The sequence below is a fragment of the Mesoplodon mirus genome, assembly GCF_964341445.2.
Source record: "Mesoplodon mirus genome assembly, chromosome: 3".
Lineage (NCBI taxonomy): Eukaryota > Metazoa > Chordata > Mammalia > Artiodactyla > Ziphiidae > Mesoplodon > Mesoplodon mirus.
In genome coordinates, this window is record NC_138978.1 from 188,517,752 (window position 1) to 188,528,570 (window position 10,819).

The window sequence follows — 10,819 nt, forward strand, 5'->3', positions numbered from 1 at the left end:
AACTTGGAAAATATAGGAAATATTTACCATGATCTCTTAGAGAAAGTGGTCAAACTAAATGTCTCATAATGCTCCATTTTAAATAGATAAATAAATCATAACACCAGGCTCTATACTTCTTTCATCTTCAGTGAACTAGAAAGTGTAGTCTTCTCATATGCAAGTCAGCAGAGGCTAAGTTTTCCCAGCATAACAAACATTGCCAAGCTATTGCTAGGTTTCAACAACAAAGGCTTATTTCTTGCTCATATGATACGTCCACCTTGGAGTGGGTGGGGCTCTACTGCCCACTGTCCTATTTCAGTGACACAAGCTGCCAGAGTCTTCACCATTTGGATCATCATCAACTGCTCTGGCTGAAGAAGCAAACCTAAGAAATTGTGCCTGGTTCTCAAAGGCTTCCTCTAAGAAAGGAATGACAAGGATTGTTTCCTCTCATATTTCCTTTATCTCAAGTCGCATAGCATACCTAAGGGTGCTGCAAGGTCAATTTTCTCATGTGCCCATAAAGATGAGAATCAACTATATTTGCTGAAGAGCATAACTGACAACTTTATATTCTATATCAATGTCATTAGGCAATCTGGAAATGTTGCTATATGCTTTAAATATCTAATTTTAAAGATTTTATGACTAAGTAAAATTTTCATAGGTTATACCTTGACTTTGTGTTAATTTCTAATGCTCTATAAATAGATTATCTGCATGAATCCAAAAGTCCAGGTTAAAATTCATATATTGTTGTCTTCATTTATCAGTGAAATAACTAATAAAGCAGTTCATGCAAAAGACAGCAAAATTAACTAACTCTGTACCCATATAAAGAGTTCACTCATTTTCTTTAGCAAAATGATTAAATTTAATAATAAATAGGACATTCTCTGAAAATGAATGAGTAGAACTACTTGTTACTTTGCCATAAGGGGATACTATCTAAAAATTAAATGTATACAACAATGGAATATTTAACACACAAAGTACTGAGTATACTACATTAGAAGATTTTAACAAAATTTATGAGACCATTGTGAGGTAATTGTAGAAGGTATGAACACACTGAGTGTTGATAGCCTTTGTCATAGCTTCCTAGAATTTGGTTGAAATAAATATTTTTATCAAAATGACCCAGAAGTCATTAGAAAAGTCATTACACAGATTCTTATAAAACTGACCATACAGTAGCAAGTAAAATTTCTCTGAATACTCAGTGTTATTTATTAATCTCTCTTCATCATAGTCTGTATTTATATGAGAAAACAAACAATACAACACTTAATGAAGTCACCATTTATTTTATTTTTATGATGCTGAATCAAAGCCTTGAATGATTTGTTTCAGACTAAAGTGGATAGGTGACCAAATTATGAGTTCTAATAAATATGCAGACTATGATAGCTTTAGAACAAACACATACATATACTGAGAGATAATTCTTCATAACAAATACATTTAAACTGATAGAAAAAGCATCATATTTTTGTGTTCTGATGTTTCTATATAATCTATCGTGTTATTGGGAGGAGAAATACATGGCAACTGTTCATGCTATTATTCAGATTTGAGTGATAGAAAAGAAGACCAAAAAATAAATAAATAAAGCCCTCAAAATGCTTTGGTAAAAAAAAACAGTACAATATAACATAGAGGTAAGGTATTTTTGTTTCTTAGAATTTTTTTTTAGAATATGCTTACTGAAAAGATGAATGGTGTTATACTTTTTGTGACATTCTAAGAGGTGGTGAATGAGGTAGGTTGAACCAAAACCCTCGGCAATGTTTGTCCAAATGTATATTTTGTTATCTCAATCATCAATCAATCAATATATATTGTGATATATAATGTGTCTCTTAAATATGGCACACTTTACTAGTCTCTGTGCAATGATAAAAAGAAATATGATCTTCTCTGCCCTCAGAAAACATCAAACTTTTTTTAGATAGTTGGGATGATGGCACTGATCTAGGCACGGAAATACATCAGGCAAACTGGAACAGGTAGAAGACATTTGGCAGAAGGCCTTTCGGGATCTAAATCAGAAATCGTTACATAAAACACCTGCTTGGCATTCTACAACCATCTTATTTCAGATGATGTTAAAAAACTAATTAAAGTACAAAATAAAATTTGGTTATGGCAAAGGTGATATTCATAATATATTAAATATGACAAGCCAGACATTGATGAAACAGAGTGGAAACAGTGAACAATCAGAACAAACAGCAGTGAAAACCAAGATGGTTTTGCTATATCAGTCTTGAAGCAGACTACTGTGCTGAGGATATCTATAAATCACAGTAGAGCCAATGAACAGATTAACACAATAAACTCAAACATATTCTATATTGCGAGACTCACAATTGAGACTTGATATTATAAAAAGCTTATTTTCTTGATCTTACTCTTATATTCCAATTACCAAATGGTAGAAAATTACTGTGTAATAAGTATAAGCATATGATGTCCAAAAAGCTTCACTCATGAGAAGGCAATATTATGTGATAGCTAATTTAGAATTAGAATTTTATATCTACTTCCTCTAATCTAAATAAAGTAACTGAATGACAAATGAGGTAGCTGAAGTTTTAAGAGGTTAAGTGATCAAAAAGCTTGTTACTGATAAAGCTTGTTTATCAGATGTTCCCCAATTTAGTTTGGACACAATTATGGGGACAGTGGGTTGACTGTGTCAAAGTTCACTTAACAATATATTATATATCACCTTTCCCCGTTAATATATAAGACTGTAGAACTTCAGATAGCAAGAGCAAAACATGTATTTCCATCTAAGATTATATGGTGAGAATATGATATTTTTAGTTGCTGTGTCTGAAAAGCCAACTGTGCCTGACATTATGTCTATTCACAAATATTCTGGATCTTCTTCTAGGCATATGGTAAAATGGCATTTCTCTGTTTCTTTTGAAATTAGGCTTGGCCATAAACTGTGATCATAAGTAACGGGAGCTGCTTTTCAGCAGTTCTTATAAGAACCAGTGACAATTTACAGTACTTTTTCCATGGCCTTCATGACCAGACCACTTCAGATGGTGACACTTCCTTCAGCCTGAATCCAGCAGTGAGGACAATGCAGTGCAAAGACTCCAGCTAACCTGTGTGGACATGTAGACGAGTAAGAAATGAACTGTGTTTTTAGCTGAGATTTTAGGGGTGTTTATTACTATTGCCGTGTTACCAAGCTGATCTTGACTTATACAGAAATGGAAGCCAAAATGGAGGGGACAATCTGTGCTGAAGTAAGCAAAAGCGTAAATTTGTGACACCGACTTAGTGGATCATGGCTGTGTCAAGGTCACTTTATCAGAGGCTGGAATGATGACCGTCACATTAACCAGTGGGGAAACAGCTGGTAAAATGGCTACCTGTGGTAACTGGGGATGAAGATCACGTACCCAATAAACTCACAGTGCCAGGGACGATGCCGGAAAACAGAATGTTAGTTCTGATGAAAACGACTGTTTCTGGCAAGGTATGGCAAGATATTACCCTCTGTCACAGTGACACATTGCTCCAGATGGAGGCTGCATTGTTAGCCCAAGTCCTGGAGGGAGCAGACGTCGAGAAGACTCCATAGCTGACTTGCCATGGACAAGTGGTGTGAGAAAAAAAAATAAACTGTAATGTCATACTCCAAAGAGAATTTTTTGATTGTGCATTTTTTAGCTAATTACCTAGATTGTGTGTCTGATACACTGCATGAAACTTAGAAGAGAATTAGTGAGTATGAAAGCAAAAATAAAAGGGAATAAATAGCAAAACAATGAATCAGATAGAGTTGAGGCAACTGCTTCTCAACCCCTAATATTAAGAGATAATTTATTTAGTTACAGTGGTCAAGTAAATGTCAGTCTCATAACATGGATAAAATCTGGTGTGTGGCCTCCATGTTTCTTGTCAAGACCACAGAATAGGTTAACTTGTTTTAGGGAGTATGTTCAACAGAATGTGTAGGACCCAGTAAATACTCTCACTGGACAAGGCGCAGGTAAAGGAGTTTAACACAATCCCATGATTCAAATGAGAGAGGGAGGAAAGGAAATAGGGTGAGAAAGAAAAGAAAAAGCAAATTTGGAAAACAGATCTAGGGAAAACTGGGTGTGGCTGTTGTGTAATAGGGAAGAATAAATCTGACTCCATACTGGATATGTTTCTTTCACTTTAACCTTTGTATTCTATTGCTTTTGCTGCAAGTTAAGAATGTTGCCTAGAGCCTAAAATATACAGGAGCCATTCGTAAGGCTCTGACCTTCAAAGGTATAACAGTTTTCCATTCATATAGAGATTAAAAGTTGCGAAACAGAGAATAATATTTGTCTTATCTAAGGTTTACAGGACATTGTGACCTGACCTACGTAGACAGCTGCAAGAACAAAGGATTCTGACACCAAGAAGTTTGCAGCAACCAAGGGAAGTTTGCACCCCTTCCCCTTTTAGTATAAAAGAAGCCTGAATTCTAACTCTGGTAAGATGGTTCTTTGGGACACTATTCCACCGTCTTCTTGCTCTGCTGGCTTTCCAAATAAAGTCATTATTCCTTGCCCTAACAACTCATTTCTTGATTTACTGGCTTGTCATGCAACGAGCAGTATGAGCTTGGACTCAGTAACAACTGGTCCATGGAACTGACTGAGCTCAAATAGATAAAAGACCAGTAAACTTATACATGATTTGTAATGCCAAAGAAACTATGACTGCAGGCCAAAAAGCATGTGAAATTTAAGATTAAAATCACCTTTGATTCCCAATGTTTTCCACCTTGCATTGCTCAAGCATCTCCTGTGGTTGCAAGATGGTTCTCTAAAGCTCTTCTGACTGCATTATTTCTTCATATCTAAGAAGAAAAATGTAGAACACTTCCTATAGCTATTGTGGAAAAAGAGAGAATCTTTTGTCTCTCTGAGATACTCCTAGGAAATATATTTCTGGGTCTCATTGACCCAATTTTTCATGTATCTTGAACTGACCTTTGTAGCTGGGGGAATGGATTCTTGTGATCTGCTTGCATTAATCAGAGAGCAATTCTGGATCTCAGTATGAGCTGAATCTCATAAACTGTGCAATACTAAGAATGGGAGTGGGAGATCCTCAAAGAAAAATCAGGATGTTTTAGTGTCAAGGAAAGAGAGAGAACACTGAGAGGAAACAGTAGGCTTTTATTAAAGTTATAACTGTAAAGTGGACTGTTAGTTAAACTTCAAATGTTTTATTTAAATATACTTATTTTCCCTGGAAAATATCCTTTTCCCATAAACTGGTAATTAAGTATCATCTGAGGGAGAAACTGTTTTCATGAAAGAAAATTAAGAATAGTCCACATAAAAATAACAAGAAGAAATACATTATTTTTTTAAAGTTTGTAAGTTTAAAACTTACAAAAGTTAAGTATAAAAATTAACCCAACTTTTATACTACATTTTGCCATTACAGCATTAGAAAGTTTATCCATTTTCAGATGAAGTGTTAAATGGACAGTATTCTCTAAAAGTAACGCCTAGACAATTTCATTACCAGGTGGCCTCCAGCTGCCATTCTTGGTTCATCAAATGAGTATCCTTACATTTAATAGGACATGATCCTGATAAAGAACTATGTGGATAGCATACAATACACCTTAGATTTCCTATACACCAGTGAGAACACCATTTTGCTAAAGAGGTCATGTCAAAAATTTCTAAAAGATTTATGTTCTCTGTAAATCAAGCTCTTTAATTTTTTCTTAAGATTATTTATTACTTGTATCATCATATTACATAGTTACAGCTTAAATAATTAAGTTTCTTATTCATCCTCAAAAGAAGTGAGGATAATTCAGAATATCATATGGGAAAAATACCACATTGTTATCTATTTAGTGGTTTTTAAAATTTTTCTGGCAATTTTGGTAAATGGTTGCAAAGTCCAAATTAAAATAAATTGTAGTTTTAATCATTTAGATGCATCAGTAAAACTGTAAGGACTTCCAGTTTTTTCATTAGGTTCAAATCCTTGATCCAGATCTGGGTAGAAGTAGTCTCTAAGTAATTGGTAACAAAATTTTTCTTTTTATCTAAGTAAATATAATATATAAACCAGTTTTTGTTCGGCACTGCTACTGTGAGGGTGCATGTGAGTTCTTTGTTTTTTCTTTTTTTCTGTCTCTATTTTTCTCTATATCTTTTCCTGAATTTTTATCCTATATCCTCTCTTTCACTTTAATCAATGGTATATATATGCCATCATTATTTCTTATTAAACAACATTCATTTGTTTCTGAAAATGTAAAGGTAGAGAATGGATAGATTTGTTTAAAATATAGTTCTCTCAACCAATACTTCTCTCAGATGGCAAGATATGAAAAGAGAAATGCATTCTATTTTGGAATTTTCTGACATTTTTATTTGCAGGGAGTGAAAGGTGTATTTTCCAGGACTTTTTTTACAGAACAAAATGAATCATATATAATCAAATAAAAAAAGAGCTTAGCATTATATGCTAATCTGATCTACTGTTTGACTTTTACTCTTGGTGATAATAGAAAACACATACAACAGAAAGATATTTACAAACAAGTTATCCTGACCCAATAAAATTCACAATATATTTTGCTTCATTTTGTGTTGTGACTGGCATTCTCATTCTGTATGGTTACTCTGTGCACTCTAATTTATACACTTCCACACGTATGTTGTAATTTTTGTTTAAGGAAGAATTTCCTAAATGCTGATGCATTATTCTATTTTGATAAAATAACAGATACGAACTTATTTTTTCCTCAGCTTCAATAAAAATAACCTTCAGATACATTAATTATTTGCATTTTAAATGAAAATTAAAATTTTTAAAAATTCAAGTTAATTTGAATTAAATGTTTGAAAGTAACCTAAATTGCCAGCACAATTTGTATTGTCTGTCTAGAATACACCTGGATTTGAATTTTAGGCTTGTAGATTAAAATACACAAATAACTATGTATTTTACCTAAAATTCAAGGAAATCTCTAAGGAGTTTGCTTGCACCCACTGTCACTGCTTTCCCAATCACCAGGAAAATGAAATAAGCTGGTGCATTTCCTTACCATCAAGGTACTGAGAATATAGTCTATCAACTTAAAGGTGTCTGTGGGTGGTGGTAACAATTTAGAAATCTTTTCCCAGTGCAATCTCTGCCTCATTACTTCTTGTATTTTGTTTAACTCTATGAGGGAAAAAAAGTTTTATTTCTCAAAAACAAAAGCTCTTCTTAAAACTATCAGGCATGCTCATGCACTACTTTTGAAAATAGCCCAGTAAAAATAGAATGTGTTAATCAGTTGTTCAGTTCTAAGAGTGAATAAATGAATACAGTTTTGCTAAAGAGCTAATGTACTAAAAAAAAATTTCGGCTCATTCTTTAACTATCTATACATTGAAATTGATAAAAGAATACCCTCAATATTATCTAGGATGGGTCATAAAATTTACAGCAAAGTAGGGTCACTCCTCCAGTTAACTATGAATCAGCTAAATACACTGGATACCAATTGGAATAAATAACTAAATGTAAACATTTTCAATCTTAGAGACAGTTTCAGAGATATCATGCAAAAAAACAGATTTGTCCTGTAAATCACTGTTGTCCTAACATTAACACAACTGAACCAGTATGGTAAGAGTCTGTTTTTAAACCTAAGATGGCAACCCAAATATGAGTTAAGATTAAAACATCTGATTTTATTAATAGTACTAGCTTTTAAGTAGTAGTTCAAAACCTCTGGACATTGAATATTTCTGACTAATTTTTGACCAATTTACTACAAATTTAGGCATACAATATGTAGCAAACTTTAAAAATATTGATTCATTCAATTTTTCTGAGATTATGTTCTTCAGATTATTTAGATGTCAAAATTCTTATTCTTATTTTTAAAATTTTAATTAAATTATGATATAAATACAGTAAAATGCACATGAGTATAAACCCAGAGAATTTTCAGAAACCCAACATACTACAGTAGCCAACCTATGGAGCAAGGAATCTTGAGTTTTTAACACCAAATGAGACACCCAGACCCTTATCTATCACATCAGCCCTTGCCTCAGCAAAGGCACCATATTCCTGATTTGGAATAGCACAGCTCAACTTTGCCCATTTTTATACTTAATATAAATGGAATCACTTTATATATATATATATATATATATATATATATATATATATACACACACACATATATACACTATATAGTATGTATACACACTATATATATATTATAGTGTATATATATATATATACACTATATAAAAAATATATATATATTTCAATATGGTTTCTTTTGTTCAATTTGATGTTTGAGAGATTTATTCTTATCATTCTGGATGGATAGTTTATTCCCTTTGCTTTATAGAATTCCATTGTGTAAATATATCACAATTTTTTACTCTATCTTGTGGACGAGCATTTGGTAGTTTCCACTTTAAGAGTGTTAAGAATAATGCTACTGTGAACATTCTTGTACATTTTTGTATATTTGTTGTTGCAAATATGCAAATATTTCTTTTGGGTTTCTATCTAGGAATGAAATTTCTGGGTCATAGGATATGATACATTTGCCTTTGGTAGATGTTGCCAAATGTTTTTTCCAAAGAGAAAAAATATTAATTACACACACCCACCGTTATTATGTGATAGTTCCAGGTGTTTTAAGTTTTCACTTATTTTCTCTGTCTCTCCTTCCTTCCCTCCCTCTCTCCCCTCCTTCTTTCCTTTTTTTTTTTTTTTTTGTAATTTTAGCCATTCTGGTAGATGTGTAGTGATATCATATGACAGCTTTATGGCTTTATTTACCTTTTTTCTGATGACTAATGCCATTGAACACTTTGTCATATGATTATCATTTGAAGTTCCTCTTTTGCAAGGTGTTGAAATAGTTTGACCATTTCTTTATTGCTTTGTCTGTATTTTTCTTACTGATTAAAAGGAGTTCTCTATATATTCTCCATAGGAGTTCTTTGTTTGACAAATGTATTGCAAATATATTCTAATGGTGTCTTTTGATTACAGAAGTTTTACATTTTGTTGTATTCAAATTTATTTTTTGTCTTTTACATTTAGTATTTGAAATTCTGTTCGTGACGTTTTTGCTTATTCAGGAAGATCTCCTATGCTTTCCTCTCAAGCTTATATTTCTTCCTATCTTTTTGTATTTAGATAAGCAATGAATCTGGGATTGAATTTTCTGGTGTGATGAGCAAAGATTCATTTTCTTTATGCACAGACGTCCAAATGACCCAGTATTATGGAAAATACTGTTTTTTTCCTCTGCACTGCAGGGTCACCTTAAACGTAAATCAGAAGGCCATATATATGTAGATCTTTTTCTGGACACTCTTTTCTTCCATTGGTCAGTATGTCTATTCTTAATTTCCCACAATTTATAAGCTTTAAGTATCTAATAGTCTCCCAGATTTATACTAAGTCTACTGTGTTTCTATATAAACTCTAGAATCAGCTTGCCAATTTCTGGTGTGCGGGGAGAATTATAAGATGTTTTATTAGAAATGTGTTGAATAGATTATTTTGGGAAGACTTGACATCTTTACATTTTGAGTCTTTTGATCCAAGAACATGATATGGTCCTCTACTTAGGTCTTCCTTTTTTTTCTCAGATATATTTTGTCTTTTTCAGTGTGGATATTTTTACATCTCTAAAAAGTGCTGTTTTGTTAGATTTATTTCAAGATATCTGATATTTCTGTGTTACTCTTGTAAATGGTATCACCTTTAACAATTTCATTTTAAACTTGTGGTATATGGCCACACAAATTACTTTGTATGATCTTTTATGCTGTGAACTTGCTAAATTCATTTATTTATTCAAAATAGTTTATCTTTTGAATTTTCTACGTACAAAATCATATTATATTTGAATATGATAATTTTATTCTTCCTTTCCAATACTTATGCCTTTATTCCTTTTTTCTTTCCTAACTACACTAACTAGAACTTTGTGTACATTTTTCAATAAAACTGGTGAGAATGGACAACAGTATCTCATTCCTGATCTAAGGGGGAAACTTCAAATTTTCACCATTATACATGAAGTTTTTGTAGAAATTGTTAAAATATGGAGGGTTCCAGAATTCCAAGTTTGTTCAAAGATTTTTTAAAAAATCATGAATAAGTGTTTTTTTCCCCTGAATTTTGTGAAATGTTCACATGATCCTATTCTATTTCTCATTTGTGATGAAATCTGATAGATATTTTGAAACAAATTAATCTTGAATAAAATTCATTTAGTCATAATATAGTATTATTTTCATGTATTGCTCTCTAAAAATTAATTATATTTTGTTAGAAATTTTGCATTGCTGATCATAAGATTGTTTATAATTTTCTTATTCTATTTCTGAAAGAAGTTCCTTGGGGGAAACATTTTAATAATTAGATACATTTTTTTTCTGATACAATGAATAACTTAATCTTCATCCTTTTTCTGTCAAGCTTGGTAAATTTACTTTTGGAAAAATGTGTCTATTTCATCCACATTGGTCAATTTATTGGTGTAAAGTTCTTTATAATGTCCTCAAAATTTTTCTGATTTCTGTAGTCTCTCTAGTGATGTATCCTTTCACTTTCCTGTCACAGCAATTTTGTATATTTTTCAATTTTTTTCTTGATTACTTTTGGTAATTATTAAGTTTATTAATCTTTTCAGAAAACCACCATTTGACTCTGGATTTTCTCTACCTCCTAAATGCTTTCAATCATATTAATTTTTCCTATTGTCTTTGTTCCTTCTCTTTAATTAAAGGGAAATCTAAATATTTATTATTTTAAATGGTTA

The 10,819-nt window shown here is 32.1% G+C and overlaps 1 protein-coding gene across 3 annotated transcripts in view; it reads right to left on the minus strand.

Annotated features, from left to right (window-relative positions):
* The window catches only part of BRINP3 (BMP/retinoic acid inducible neural specific 3), a gene marked incomplete at its 5' end in the record, with an annotated part of 413,860 nt that overhangs the window by 123,005 nt on the left and 280,036 nt on the right, over positions 1-10,819 (minus strand). The gene's annotated exons all lie outside the window — the stretch shown is intronic.